Consider the following 17,336-nt stretch of genomic DNA (forward strand, 5'->3'; position numbering starts at 1 on the left):
AGAGATGCACTTACATAGCCAAACCGGAAGCAAAGCTCCCTCCACCCAAGATTGCGCTAGACAGTCAGGAGGAGAAGGTTAACACCCGCACTACACCTCAAGCAACACATAGCTCTTCTAAACCCACACCACTAACACCCACACATAGCAACATTAAATCCGCATATGCGAGGGCCCTTAACCGTAACCTGCCCAAGCAACAAGGACCTCCAAAGCTGAAATGCAAACAAACACCAATCACAACCAAAGTGTCACATAGCTCACAACACCAGTGTGCCTCCCAGAAACAGCCCCTAAGGTAAGACAATGTACCTAACACTTTAGTCATTGGTGACTCTATAGTCAGGCTCATTGATGCCCCACTCACCAGGCTGAACAAGTAGAAAATAGCTGCCTGTTGGGTGCCAGGATCCGCCACATAATGCATGCATTCAAGTCACTCCACATCAAGTACAAATATGACTCTGTCATTGTCCATGTTGGAGTGAATGACATACCTTCCTGGACTACATGAAAAAAGACAAGGAAGAGCTGTCAGATCATGTGGCTCTGGCAGGTATGACCCTAGCCCTCAGTAGCATCCCGCCTTTGCCCAGAATGATGCCACAATATAAGGACAAAATGATTGACTTCAACAATTGGCTAAGTTTCTGGTGTCATTCAAAGAGGATCCAGTATCTGTCTGCCTGGGACAAAATGATTGACAGACCACAATGCTTTGCCAGAGATGGTCTGCACCTGTCAACCCTGGAATTCAGGTTACTGGCTAAGGCTCTTGCCACCCCTATAGTGCCTTTTTTAGGCAAAGTTCAAAGGACAAAACCACAACCGTAACAGGTACAAGCATGCAAATTCTAAAGGTAATGCTACTTAATGCTAGAAGTCTAAACCGCAAAATGCACTCTTTCGAGGCACTCCTAAAAATGGATAACATTGATATCTGTGCAGTAACTGAGACCTGGTTCAAGGCTCCAGAGAGCACTTCCGCAATACCAGGCTACAACTCTTACCACACTTTTCGGCCACCAAACTAGGACCGAAACACTAAAGATGGAAGAGTGTCCATATTCACCAAGGATATTCACACCACCAGGCTAGTTGCCCAACACAATGCGTCTGAAATTCTCCAGGTGCAACTAACGCTAGGTAGGACTGCAATCCAAATTGTAGTTCACTACAGATCCCCCACCATGTCCCAAGATTCTCACTACACCTTTCTAAACATACTGGAAAATATTAAGATACAACCAAACACCCTAATACTGGGTGATTTCAACTACCCTGCCATTAACTGGGAAAACTATTCATGTACCAACATCTTTGCCCAACGGTTCTTGGAATTCATAAATTCCAATGCCCTGGATCAAATAATCCATAATCCCACCAGCGGCTCCAATATCCTAGACCTGGTCATTACCAACATGGGAAACTGATGCTCCATACCTATGGTCACCCCCTTGTTGGTCATGTCTGACCATAAGCTAATCACCTTTAACATCCACATCCCAACCCCACCACCCCCAGTAAAGAAACCTCCATAAAAAACTTCTCCAAAGCCAGCTTCATGCTACTCAAGTCAGAACTGACAAACTTCATGACACCCATGCAGACGGGAACTGAAAGTTTGACTGCTGAATCCTACACTAAGGCACTGTAGGAGCACATCCACTCATGCGTGGATCGTGCCATCCCAAATAGAACCAAGATGCTCTCCTCCAAAAAAGGGAAGTCAATCTGGTAGTCCCCTGCCATAAACAAAACTTTACAAAAAAAGGAAGAAACTGTTGCAGAAAAGAGAAAAATCCCAGGATGCAAAAAACTCCCTAAATAGCCTCAGTAAGAAGCTGAGATCCCTCATAAAATCCTCCAAAGCTAGTTATGAAAATAAAATTGCCAAAGATTCCAAAAACAACTACAAGGCATTCTATAACTATGTCAATAATTTAAATGGCAATGCTCAGATCTGCTCTGAGCTACAACAGAATGGCATTAAATATACTGATCCCAAGGATATTGCCAATATCCTGGCAGATCAGTTCAGTGCCAACTTCAACCTTCTCTCACCCCCTAAATGGCCCATCTCAATACAGGAAGATTGCCAAATTCTGGTAATAACGGTCACACAGGTAAAAAATGCACTCTTCAAAGCTAAGAATACAACAACCATGGGACGAGATGACATCCCAGGCTGTGTATTACATGAACTACAAAATGAACTGGCACCTCACCTAAGTGTCATGTTTAATCATAGCCTTACCTCAGGCTTCATGCCCACTGAGTGGCACACAGCTACAGTTATCCCACTCCACAAGGCGGATTCTTCCTTGGATCCCAGGAACTATCGCCCCATCAGTCTGATGAACCTGATCTGCTAGGCCATAGAACATATTATGAAGGAACTTATAAACAAAAACATTGGCAACATTCAAGCAGTGGACCCCACCCATTATGGGTTCATGAAGGGCCGATCTTGTCTCCTGAACCTGATTGACTTCTTCGTCTCAGTCTCCAGAGCCTTGGACGAGGGTAAGGCAGTGAAATCAGCCTATCTGGACCTTGCCAAGGCCTTTGACACCATCCCCCACTCTGGAATCATAGATAGACTTACTAAGCTGGGCATTAATCCCTACATCACTCAATGGGTTGCCAACTGGCTTACTGACAGAACCCACACTGTAAAAGTAGCCAACTCCAAATCCAGCTCCAGACAAGTAACAAGTGGAGCACCTCAGGGTTCAGTCCTGGGACTGCTCTTGTTTAGCATCTACTTGTCTGAAGTACAGGCCAACACTAAGGGACTCTGGTTAACAACGTTCACAGATGACTGCAAAACGGGAGCTATCATTGAATCCCCAAATGATGTGGATACTCTACAAAAGGGTCTTACAGGAACAGATGCTTGGTACCAGAGCCATGGGCTCAAGCTCAATGCCAAGAAATGTATAGTTATCCCCTTTTGGGAAAAACATGTGCCCATGAATTTCCACATAGGTGGCAGTACACTAAACACCAAAAGTGTGATAAGAGACTTAGGGACACAGGTGGACAGTGGTCTCACCTTCGATAGCCACATCTCTACAACAGTCAGGAAATCCTTCTATGTGGCACACCTCATCACTAAGGGCTTTTCATCCAGGAAAAAGGAGGTCATTGTCCCACTGTACTCATCCCTCATTAGACCCATTATAGAATACAATGCCCCATTTGGTATGTACCTCTCAAGACATTTTCAACAACTGGAAAGGCCACAGAAATACCTCACTAAAAGAATTGCAGGCCTAAAGCAGATGCCCTACGCTGACCACCTTAAAAAACTCCAGCTATACTCTGTCACATATCATCTACTCAGAGGCAATCTCTGCTTAACATACAAGGCCATGTCAAACCCAGAGCTGTTGGACATGCTACATTTAAAGAAATCCCAATCCCTCAGAGCCACATGCTCCAGGGATCTAAACCTTGTCATCACAATAAACAAAACATGCTGGCAGGATAGGTTGACCCAGAGACTCCCCAGACTCTGGAATAGACTGCCCATACATGTCAAGCAGAGCACCTCTTTGGCCCTCTTCAAAAGGAACCTTGACGATTAGATGAGAGAAAGGAAATTCACTCCAGGGATCACGTCAGCCACCCTGCTAGACAGGGGTCCAAGGAAGTAAATAGTATGGGAAGAAATAGCCAGGGAATTGTTATGGCTAGGCTTGTATAGGGCCTAGGGCCGATAGACTAGTACTAGCCTATGAACCTATGACACAAATCATGCATTAGCTTAATGGTAACTGAATGTGAATGCAACACCACTATATGCTTCTTTTAAATAAGGATTGAGACTAAAAAAACCTAGTAATATTTTGTTATAAAATATCACAAAAGTATTGGCTGTTTATAAAATAAGCAAGTATAACATAGAAAGGTTAGGTTACCTTGTAATTGAAGAGTTCTTGTTGATTTTCTAACTTCTGTTTATGTTATAGATGAGAATAGTAGAAAAACAAACTCTACAGAGAGTCTGCAAGGTTAAATACACTTTAATACAGCAAAGCGCAACGATATTGAGTGCTTTCATCCCTGACACAATGGGGACTTCATCAGGTTACAATAAAGAACACAATACCAGTATGTAGTAAAATTATTTAAATCCACCCCAGTGAACATTCATTGGCTATTGTACCAGCAGATGAATATGAGATCTTTTCCAGTATTGCTTAAAAAAATACAAAGATAAAAAAAATAGACATATGTATATCAGGAGAAATGCAATCATTATCACTTTGTTATTTTCTTTATATATAAATTAAGAAACCAGTCATTTGTCTCTTAATTACTTCTTCCTATCATTTACTTTACATCCATTTTTCTCTGCTTGTCACTTCAAGGATATAATGAGCCAAACCACATCTTCTGTTTGTTCTAATATTTTATTAGTTTTTAAATATGACAATGCAGGCTCCAGATCTTCGAAGAGTTTAGTTTCATCTGAAAGGAAATTTTTTAAGCTGGCAAGAAACAGTAGATGTACTTTTATTTGTTTTTTCTTACATTCTCTAATGAGAGGAAGAAATTGTTTCCATTTGGATATTACTGCTGCAGAATAATCATTGTTAAAATGAATATTACATCCATCTGTTTTGAATTGTGATTTAGCCCAGATAGCCTTAAGAACAGGTTCTTTATATTAAAAGGAAAGACATTTAACAATAATAGACCTCAGATTAGTGTTGTTTTTAGATGCAGTAGTAACTAAGGATCTATGTGCTCTCTTTATTCCAAATGAGAGTTCTTCTTGTAAGTCTAAAATTTTAATGAGCCAGGAAGATTAAAAAAAATCATATTTTTACCTTTAGCTGTTTCAGGTAATCCAAATATACAGGTGTTATTTTTGTGAGAGCTGTTTTGAAGCTCGTCAGTTTTGACTAGAAAAGGAGTATTTTGCTTTTACACGAACTCAATATTATTTTCATCCTCATTCAGTCTTCCTTTTATGTCATCTAACGAATCTTTGATGCCTGATATCTGGGTCTTCTGCAGCTGCAAAGCTTTATTGATTTGTTCTATTTATTTGGAACAGTTCTGTTTAAAATCCTCAATTTTGGTGTCCAATGTATCTATTTTAAGTGATAAATTTTAAATATTAGAACTGAATGAGGTTTGTAAGATCATTAAACAGAACTGAGATATTTTTGCATCTGATGACTTCCTCAGAGGTATAGTGGGGGGGGGGGGCAAGATTTGGATTTAAGAAAAATAAATCCTTAAAGAGAAGAGAAGATGCCATTATGGTCCTAAGGAATTGTACACATACATCAGAGGAGTTAGGCACCTTTCCCTGTGGAGCTTGTGCTGCATGTAGATATATCTCCCTCATAAACACATTTGAACATCCTATTACAGGTTTATTTTCTGAGACTACATGCTAACTGTCGAACTTCAAATATTGTGTATCTTGCGAAGTGCCAACAATGTGTACGTTTTTATATTGGTAAGAGCAATAGACAGCTTAATGGATTTTACAACCTGTAAGTGAAATCTGTTCTCAGAGACTGACTAATTAATTTACAAAACATATACCGTGTAACAATGGTCAAATGTTTAAGTTTATGGTACTACAGGTTCTGACAGATTATTTTCAGGGTGCAGATTTAGTTAATAGAACAGAAGTGGCTGAAATGAATTGGATAGCTAGATTACAATCTGACAAGACTCCAGGACTTAATGCTTGTATGCCTATAAAACCTGCCCTAAAGGGGCAAAATATATTTCATTGAATTGATTCGCTTAAACTTGTTTCAAATAGAAATGTTTTAATTAATTATATGTACTTTGACCTGAGGAAAGATGATTTGTCCAAAAGCGCTTTTTCTATTTGTTTAATAAAAGTTTTATGCTTTTAGCCATGGTAACTGGTTTCACATTTTTTGTTTTAATCTTAGTATTGCTATTGGACCCGCTTTTAGTATTCATGGACATATCTTTTGTACTTCTATCTTTTGGATTTAGGGATACAAAATTCCTCTGTCTAATGCACAGGGAGCTGACTTAGTACTTAGTATATATGTATTTGTGAGGCTCTTTTGGAAATTGTACTGCTTTCTTACAGGTTTTTGTATTGTGTGTAATTTTGATGCATGAGGCCTATTAGTTGATAAAGAGCACACATCTGTTGACACAAGTCAGTCCTGTCACATATTAATATCATTACTGTAACACTCATACACCTTCTAGTTAGGTACCTTAACAAGTAATATTGCATAGGTCTGCCATTCATTTGTGTTCTTTGGCATTTATTTACCTATTCCAGGTTTATCCCTTAACTTAATAGTCCATCAGTTACAAGTGTTTTAATTCAGAGCTGACATTGTGTGATGCAGTACGCAGCCATTACATGGGTAAGTTGTATCAATTTTACTGTATCTAAGTGCATTTGATTGAAAGTCGTACACCCTTAGGTGGCCAGTATGTGTCCTATCCATTGCTTCTTGGTCAGGGAGGGGACATATTGTGCATGCTTGCATCTACCAACACCCACAGCATCTGATGGTCCCTTCACTCACTCCTCACCTGCATTTGGCTGTGGTGATCTTGCCAGTGATGGTGGGATGTGTGCCCCTTCTCCTCGGTGTTCCTGTTGAAGCTGCTTTTCCAGGATAATATTGTGAGGGATAGCACATACAGTGGACATTTCAGCACAAATAACAGCTCTTCTGAATGTATCTAGGCACCAGAACCATGACTTCAACAGCCCTAATAGCTCTATGATATTCCTTGTTTTAGCATCTACCTCATTATAGCATTCTTCTGTGTGTGTGTGTGTGTGTGTGTGTGTGTGTGTGTGTGTGTGTGTGTGTGTGTGTGTGTGTGTGTGTGTGTGTGTGTGTCTTTGTGTGCGCATTTCTGATGGGGATCATCAACCACAGTTCAACTGCATATCCTGCAAAACCCAATAAATGACCTTGTGGGATATCCCCCCTACAAAACCTCTGGTAGAGTTGAGAGTTGTGACACATGTGGGAGTAGTGGTAACTGTCAGGGTTGCCAGCACACATATTCAGGACTATTCCCATAGTGTTACACACAACCTGGCAGTTAATATAGTGGAAACCCTTTCTGTTTATGTACACCCTTCTCTGTTCCCTGGGTGGTGCTGTGATCTCAATGTGCATGCATTCCATGGCACCCAAGAATTCATGGAAATTTTGCATAGTTGTACAGCTGTCTTCTAATATGCTGGAAAAATGCATGCAGTCAGTGGCATGCTGTAGCATAGCATTCAGGAATTGATGTAGAATCCTGGATGCTGATGCCAGTGACACCCCCAGGGTATCCCCTTTTTGTCTGTAGAAGTTTCCTTTAGCTTATATTCTAAGTACTACACATGCCTTGGTTTTCACAGGTATTGGCTCCCCTCGGAGTGTGTCTGTCTCCACCCTATAATACTTTATTATTTTTACCTCTTGCAAACCATGAAAAGTTAAACAGGGTCTAAACACTCCTCTCCTTCTTAGCTGAGGTCTAGTTGCAGCAATGGCAGCATAAACTTGGGACTGTTGCACATGCAGAAAAGCAACAGCAGCCCTTAACATTCTCTATGTGTAGAGTAGTTTCCTTGGCTTTATTCCAATAGATTTTGGAATTCAAGGGCAAAACCTGCACTGAGTGTATGCAATTGCTTTATAACTTGTTGAATAGCTCCTCCATATCGGATTGTTTGATTAGCACACAATTCAGCTGCTTATGCTGTAATTAGCATGCCACAATGTTTACCAGGTTTGCACAGTTCTACATGTCATGTAGATCTGCTTACTGAGTATAAATCAGCACACTACCATGTGTGCATCATACCATGTTGCACACACAGTTGTAGCACACTGCGTAGCCTTTATTGAATCCAGCTGTTAGATTATGTAAAGCTTTCAGTTAAACTATAAAAAAATAAATATTTTCTAATAGTGGCAAACAGAACTTAGATACACTTGCAGTCAAAGGGACTGCTCTCCCACTCTGTATTCCAGAGCTAGCAAAATATGTTGTGCTTGTATCAAAAGGTATCCCCCCCAAAAAAGTCTCATAATAGTCAATATCCTTAAAATATAGAAATACAATAAAGTTTGAATTTCAGATTTCATTGAAGGCATCCTGATTAAACTTAATAATCATACGAAACTAAGCACTGTATAATTATTTCTGCTTGTTTCTCACAACTAATGAATAGATTAAAGTCCTCATCTTCAAGGAGCAGTTTTGACCAAGATATGCCAAAGGCATATTCTGGCACTGTTATTTGTTTGTTGTAAATTTTTGTTTGTTTGTTTGCTTTTTAGACTGCTTGAGTAAAAGATAATGTTGCTCGCAGTGTCTTTTTTTTTTGGCTTCCAGTATCAGTTTTCCATTTTAAAACACTAGTATTTGCCCATAATGATGCAGGCAGAAGTCACTTAAGGGAGAAATACTAATAGCTAAATGGAAAAAGGCTACATTCATCTGTTATGTGTGGGTGATAACTACATAGCAACTATTTAATGCAAGTCTAGTTTTATAAAAAGCTGAATAGTAGTTTTAGGAAGGCTACTTTACATTGTATGTAGGGGTGATACCTGCATGGCAAATAGTTAGTGCATCAAAATATAAAAACTATTTTTAGGAACTTTTCAAAACCTCATATGTACTGTACTGTGAAGATATAAAATGTAAGCCATTAAATATTTCAAAAAACAGTCATGCATAAATGAAATCAAATGTAGTTAATCACAGTGATCACAAATTATCAGTTAGGTACGTCAGGACACAATGGATAAAAACTGAGTAAATGGAATACTCTTTGAAATGCATCTGCAATTTAATGATAAGTTTACTTTAATATTACTTTAAATATTTACATTTAAATAGTCAGTGAACCAGCTGTAGTGAACTGAACAAGGCAAATAATTACTATTTTGTATAGCTGAACATTCATGGGTCATGGAAACAGATTAACAAAGGAATCATATTATTATATGCAGCACAAACCGAATAATGAATCAGCCCCTACAGTTTCATCCAAAGTTTTCAACAAGCTGTAGAGCTTCAGTGAATTTTATCTTTGTCAATGGTCTTTTCTCTGGTCTGGAGATAGGCGTCAACTACCAACTAATACATGCAAATGATTATTAGGATGACAGCATGCGTTTGCTTTGCTTCATTAGGTGGAAGCAATAAGGAAGAAACGCAGACCGCTGTGTACGTCAGAATATCTGCACTTATCATTTACACAGTAAGAGAAAAGGAGATGATGTGGCAATGCACCCAAAGCATTATCAGATATATAACACTGCAAAACTGTAGGGTAGTTTATCCTGAAAGCTTAGATACAACTTGCATTTTTTTTGTCTTAGAAAGACTTTGGCACCTACATTCTTTCTAACTTAAATAACACTTGAAGATGCCATATTGAAGTTTAAAAAAGTATCTCCTTTTCAAAGTAATTGGATAGCACATACCCTCTAACATGGCAGTAGACTGCCCCATTAGTTACCTTGCTATTCCCTATTCAACACACCTTCTTGGTGAGCCGTTTTGCTGGTCATATGTATGTGCCCTGTTATCATTCCTTTCATAAATGAGGAATGCACTGACTGTGAGAAGAGAAACTTTATGTCTGCAATAGTGAAGTGTCATGAACAAGTGGCTCAAAAATAGCTGTGTTATGGAAAGAATGCTAGGACTTGAATAGATCATTTGTTCAGTGTATGCAGAAGTAGAGTCCTTATGGGGAGTGCAAAACAGAGCTCAGCCAATTGTTTTGGGTTTACTTCTCATAAATACGTCAGCCTCTATGCAGCATTCACATTTGTATGGAGACTCCGTGAATAATTTTGCATAGCTAGTTGTGTTCTCAGGGTTAGGGAAAGCCTTGAATTTTGACAACATGTCACTTAATAGGATGTAATTTACTTTAGAACAATTTCTGGGTTTTTACAGGCTGATTTTTACTTCAAAGGAGACAGCTTTGTGGTCTGACCTCATTAGTGAGTACATGACATTGGGGGCAGGGGGATACAAAGGTGTTCAATGTTTTCCCATGTTGATGAGTGCCATATCCAGTATGTTTGATCCTCTGGTTGGGGCATGCACTATCTTTTCCAGAGTGTTTGTGTTAATACATTCTAGAAAGAGTTGTGCCTGTGTTTGCTTGAGGCAGTGTAAATCTCCCAGTCTGTAAAGTGGTATTTAAAGTCCCCTGTGAATAGGATGTTTGGTTAGAAGGTGAGCACCTCTAGTAGATTTAGGTGAGTCCTGAGATGCTACAGGCATAGATGATGACCTGTAGCTATCCATGATATGGTGAGGAACCTCATCAAGAGTGATTTGCACATAGATGAGCTCTTTGATATAACCCTGTTTAACCAACCTGGAAGTATGTTTATTGCTAATGTAGGCCAAGACACTTCCACCTCTAGCCCCAGTCTGTGCTGCTGCTTGTTAAAATGTGTGGAAGGCACTGCAGCCTTGCACTGCTGGAGTACGTTCTATGGCTTTAAACCAAGTTTCTCCCATGGCACAGTTGTCGACATTCTCCAGAGTTAGGAGGGCTTGAATGGTGTGGATTTTTTTTGAGCAATAACACCTTAAAGTTACTTGGAGACTTTTTCAGTATGTTGGCAGTTTTGTATTTTAGGCATTAGAGGATAAAGTTTTAGCCGATATATGAAAGCCTTGGGGGACAGGTGTAGCCCATTCTTGACAAAGCAATGTGGTCTGTTGAACATGTCCTCCCATGCTCACTGATATTGGTTCCCTCTGGAGCAACACCTAAAACTAAGCCAATTATTAAAATCAATCATTTTATGTTTGTACTATGGCATCATCCTTGATAATACTAGAATACTGCTCAATGCAAGGCTTTTACCTGTCTATGAGTCATATTCAAAGAGGTCCATTATGTCTCTTTTCATATGCATCCAAACCCAGGCCCCTTACTCTCCACTACCTCAAACCCTCTTCCTCTGCTCGGCCCAGTTACTGATATATCCCACCTCCCACCACTAAAAGGATGCAACTCTGACTTACTTGTAATACATTTCAACCTCAGAAGTCTCCTCAACAATGTTTATGAATTCCATGCTGCCATTACCCTGTACTCCCCAGATATAGCCATAATTACTGAAACCTGGTTCAAGCCACACATACAAACTGAAAAATTACTTCCTGCTGGTTATAGTATCCTCAGAAAGGATAGCTTATGCAAACATGCTGGTGGCATTGCTATAATGTTTAAAGACCATCTTGGATCCTGGGAACTACTGCCCCATCAGTCTGACAAGCCTGATCTGCAAAGCCATGGAACGTATTATCATGAAACTTATAAACAAAGACATTGGCAACCTTCAAACACTGGACTCCACCCAGTTTGGGTTTGTGAAGGGCCAATCTTGTCTCCTGTATCTGACTGACTTCTTTGAATCAGTCTCCAGAGCTGTGGATGAGGCTAAGGCAGTCTACACAGCCTACCTGGACCTTGCCAAGGCCTTCAACACCATCCCCCACTCTGGAATCATAGATAAAGATACAAAGCTGGGCATTAATCCCTACATCACCCAATGGGTTTCCAACTGGCTTACTGATAGAACCCACACTGTAAAAGTAGCCAATTCCAAATCCAGCTCCAGACAAGTAACAAGTGGACTACCACAGGGTTCAGTCCTAGGACCACTCTTGTTTGGCATCTACTTCTCTGAAGTACAGGCCAACACTAAGGGACTCTGGCTAACAAAGTTCACAGATAGCTGCAACTTGGTGCTATCAAACAACTTTATGTACTTTAATGGAGACCTTTACTTGCAGAAAACAGGGGTGGCCAGGGGGTCACCCTGTGGGAGCAGCTTTGCTAATTGTGTAATGGTATTTTGGGAAAGGCAATTCATTTTCAGTAATAACATCTACAAGGACAATGTTGTATGGTCCACAAGGTACCAAGAAGACATGTTTTTTATGTGGAAGGGCCAGACAGTTATGGTGGATGAATTTATTACAAAAATAACTGAGTTTACTGACTTTTTAGAATTCACATACCAAGTTGAAATGGATTCTATTAATTTTTAGACATCCAGATAACAGAAGATAAATGTAATAATAGGTATAAGACAACAATTTATAGAAAGCCCACCTACTCAAATGCCTTTTTACATTTTACAAGCTGCCACCAATACCATCAAAAGAAAGCTGTGGTAAAGGGACAAATAGTAAGGACAGCCAAAATGGTCTCTGCAGATAGTGATTACATATTGGAATGTAGAAATTTGAAAGACATGTTTCTCAAAAGGGGGTATCCGGAAGCATTCCTTACACATATTTTAGATGAAGTTAACTTTAAAAGGGCTTCGGGTCATTTTAGACCTATTGTGCAAAATGGTTACCAAGGTAATCATTGGGGTGATGATACACAAAATCCTGTTGAAACAGGTCATATGAGTACACAACTAAGCACTGATAGAAATTTAATAACTAGTCTATTGATCACATATTCCATAGATGTTAAGTTATATTAAGGATATTATACAGAAGAACTGCACCATAATTCTGGTAGATAATAGGATTAATAAAGTATTAGAGCCACGACCACATTTTACATATAGAATAGGGCCAAATTTAAAAAGCCTCTTAGAAAGGCAAGGCCAGGAGCATACATCTAGAAATAGTATGGGTAAATGTGGACATTGCCAGCAGTGCAAGTTCATAAAATTAGGAAACCAGTATACCATTAGAAATAGCAATATGTAATAAGAGGTAAACATACTTGTGATTCCCAGGGAGTGGTTTATGTGGCATTATGTGAAGTTTGCTCATCATTTTACACAGGCAAAACGGAAAGAAAGCTGAAGCAGAGGATTTACAAGCATCAGTATAGCAACCAAAAGGGAATTCTGACAAATGCCCTGGCTAAGCATATAGCTGAAAATCCAACACATAAGTTTACTTTTACAGTAATACAAAAAGTTGAGCCTAATCTAAGAGGGAGACCATGGGAATTAAGACTAGAGGAATGCAAACTTATGTGGCAAATTCGCACATCAGCACACACACACTCTGGTTTGAATGAATATGCTTCTATAAAATGCATATTGAAGCTAAAAGCACTTACCAGATAAAATGCAGGATTTATTATTTATATATATATATATATATATATATATATATATATATATATATATATATATATATATATATATATATATATATATAATCTTTAAACATATTTAGTGTTATTAATTTAATATTTTTTTATAAAGGTATCATACTAGTATAGGCTATGCCCATACATAAATGGATTTTTAATTGATTATTGATTTTTAATTGATTTTTAATTGATTCTTTACTGATACATTTAGATATTTATTTATTTATGTAACTTATGAATTGATACATTATTTATGTTTAGAATGATAATTAGAGTCCGCTCGAGGTGCCTATGAGTTTTTGAGATTGAGTATAAACACAACTATAATTTTGTAGTGTTTGGGATTTTATGAATTTATGATTTTATGATTGAACAATATTGTTTTATCTATTATGGTGTTTTAATAATGTGTTAAAACATTTTTCTCACACTGCTATTATAGCTTTTAATGTTTTTAATAAGTTGAAAGTTTGGAAGCATGGACACTTTAAAATATGAAGTAGTTTTAATTAATTGTTTAATTAATGATTTAATTGTGTAATTGATTTAGAATGTTGTGACTTTTGGCTTATCCCGGGGTTGCCACAGCGGAACTCCGGTCCACTAATGTTTGTTAGTGGATTTTTACGTGTTGAGTTACCAGCCCTGACGCACAACCTTCAACGAAGGCACGCCCATTCACGTATGCCTCCACACAGAAGACGCTCTAGCTGAGAATTGAATGGGACAACGTCTTGCTGTGAGGCGACAACACTACCGCAGCACCACTACCATGGGTACTGTGTAATTGATTTAGAATGTGAGTATAAAATGAAGTTTTCTATGTTGTTGAGTTGTCTGATGAAGTTGGGGCATGTGCCTCGTTGAAAGCGCTTACAATAAATATTTTTTTTGTGAAGTAAAGCAGCCAGCTCACTTTTTTTTTTTTTTTTAATCAAGTTAGTAGCATGAATAGTCTTTAGTTGAATGTATTATTATAAAATAACTGCCTGTTGCTGCCTTAATGCTTACCCTAGAATCTCTGATTTTCTCTTTTCCTAGTTGAACTTCACATTTACCTACACTAACAAACTGCAGCTCCTGAATAACAGTGTCTACAGGATTGCAATTGGAAAACACAACAAAAATTGTTTCTCGCAGCAATTAATCAGAGTAGGTTACACACACAAAAAGCATTTGTTAAGCTTTCTCTTACAGTGCTGTTTAATTAAGCAAGTCACCATTTTGGTCAGCCATTCGGCTCTTTTCTACTTGAGTGTTTGCCTCCGCCCCCTGTAACTAAAGTACACTGACTCTTACATTTGTCTCTTTGACCCTAGTTTTTACAGGTATAATTTATACCTTTCTGGCTTTCTAACACTCAAGACATAGATCCCTGTTGAAAGTTTTACTTACTTGTCTGATATTTGAACAAGTAACCCTTGTAATAATCCTCAGAATTGTATACTGTTTGTCTGTCTTTCCTGCTAAACATAAGTAAAATTAAAGAGCTGAGTGGAAGTAACATTACAGTGCTTAGTGCAGATTGTAGGCCCTTACATTCAACTTATCTCTGGCATGGAGTCAGTCAATCAAGGTGTTCCTCTAACCACTCCTACTGCCTCCCTCCTTCCTCATACAGGTTAAACTGCTACAACTTAGTACAGGCATTGGTTCATCCCTGCTCCACTTGCCCTTGCTTCGCTTGAGCTTGCTTCTCACCCCACCCTGCCCCCAAATTTCTCCCACCCCTGGTGCTACTACATTTATTGGTACTAGACCACACTACACTTTTTTAAACCAATCAGTAACAACTTGTCACTAAACAGCACTACTCTCAACCTGATACCACCAGTCCTCCAACTCTACTAATCCTTTTGCCTTAGTGTCAAGTACCATTCAGTAGGTATACTATCACCCAAAATAGTCTTATTAACTCTACTTCTACGCCTTTTACTCATCCCATATCTCCTAACAACCTACGAATATCAGGATCACCCAGGTTTCCACTACCCTAAATTCCAAACATCCATCCTATCTACAACAGATAATAAACCCTTCCTCACTCCACTCATGCTTACCTCCTTAACCCCTAAATACTACCATCTTACTAGACCTAGTTACATTAGTCATAAAACTAGACACTATTACAAAACTTTATTCAAAGTCTTAAAACACATACTCAGGATTCACTACAATCTCACAAAGGATGGCGACATCAACCCAAACCCTGGTCCATCCCCACCTGTTGGCCCTAATCCCCCTACTATATCCACTACCACCATCACTCCAACAAATAGACCTCCTAGCTCACTGCTGGCCTGCCTTCTAAACATTAGGAGCATAAATAACAAAACTCAGCACCTGCATGCCCTCTTAGCTGTTCATTCTCCTGATATATTATGCCTAACAGAAACATGACTGAAGCCTGCCACCAAGGACCATGAGATTGTGCCTCCAGGGTATAGTATGTTTCCACTAGACCGTACCACCAGAAAGGGTGGTGGGGTAGCCATACTTTACAAGTCTACCCTATCTGTCAGCATAGACACCCAACAACCACCCCAGTTCAATAATGTGGAAATTCTTACTTCAAAACTACAAATTAACAAAAACAAAAATGTAAGCATTGTCTTTGTCTACATTCCCCCAGGGAGGAACACAGAAACCTTAAAAGACTTCTTATATTGGTTATCCAATAACCACCCCCAAGAAACAATTTTTCTTGGGGATTTCAACATTGACTGGAACACTTGCTCTTGTGAAACCCCCACAACCCACATAACCCTCTAGGGATTAACTCAAATCATAACCTCCCCCACCAGGACAGGAAAATCCAACAACAAGGAAAGTACCCTAGACTAGATACTTGTCAATACCCATCTTCAATCTTATAAATCAGGCACTTTGCCTGATGACCTAAGTGACCACTGTCTCACCTATGTAATCAAGCTCAAAGTAGACTGCTCCTACCAACCCACCTATAGAACATTAAGAAACAACAAGAATTTTATTCTCACCAAGTTTCAAAATGAACTTAAGGCATGCAACTGGTCAATACTAAAACGTCTCCCCCTAGATGAAGCAGTAGCATATGTTAACACCAAATTCCTTGCTATGTTTAACTCCCATGCTCCTAGCCACTCTATTAGAACAAAAGTTAATATTGTACCATGGCTTTCGAAAGATACCAAAACCAAAATATCATTCAGAAACAAAGCATGGGCCACCTACCGAAAAAAATAAAAGTCCCACTTGATCCACTAAGATTCAACAGCTAAGGAATGACACCAAAAAATCCATAACATTAGACAAAATATCCACTACTACCATCTACTGCAAAAACACCAAAACAAACCTCAAAAGTTCTGGGCAGGAATAAACAAACTTCTCCACCCAGGCCAAACCGCCACTCTACCACCCTCAACTTCCAACAAAAATCCCCAGTAGACATTGTTAATAACTTCAACAGCTTCTTCACAGAGACTATCCAGTCTCTAGCCAGCCAACTCTCTCCCAATGGCTCTAATTCTAATGTAGCCACACCCAGTACCCAAACATACTTTACCTTGCAACCTGTTCCTACTCAACTTATTCATGCCCTACTTAAGAAACTAAGACCCACCACCCTGGCTGCCAACATCCTCCCAGCAGATTATCTGCAAAAGGCTGCTGACACCATAGCCTACCCCATCTCTATCTTGATCAACAGAGCTATATCTGAAGCTACTATACCCACTATATGGAAAATCTCCCATGTCATACCTCTCCATAAAGGAGATAGTTCCACTGAACTGTCAAACTTTAGACCCATAGCTATTCTGTCAACTGTAGCTAAAATTATGGGGAAGCGTGTACACATTCAGCTGATGCACTAACTCACACACAACAAGCTGCTGTCCAGCTTTCAGCATGGCTTTAAGCCAAACCACAGTACTACCTCTGCCCTCCTATCTTTCTCTAATGTCTTTAATCACAATCACAATAATAACAAACTATCCTCAGCACTCTTTCTAGATCTATCCAAGGCTTTTGACATGGTTGACCACAAAATGCTTATAAATACCTTGAAGGCCTTCTCCTTAAACAACCATGTACTCCAATGGTTTCAATCCTACCTGCAGGACTGGAAACAGGCAGTTCTATGGCAGGACAAGCTATCATCTCGCCTACCCATCACATTAGGAGTTCCCCAGGGCTCGAT

Source organism: Protopterus annectens, chromosome 4.part1, assembly GCF_019279795.1.
Source record: "Protopterus annectens isolate FY-2018-M chromosome 4.part1, PAN1.0, whole genome shotgun sequence".
Taxonomy (NCBI): Eukaryota; Metazoa; Chordata; order Ceratodontiformes; family Protopteridae; genus Protopterus; species Protopterus annectens.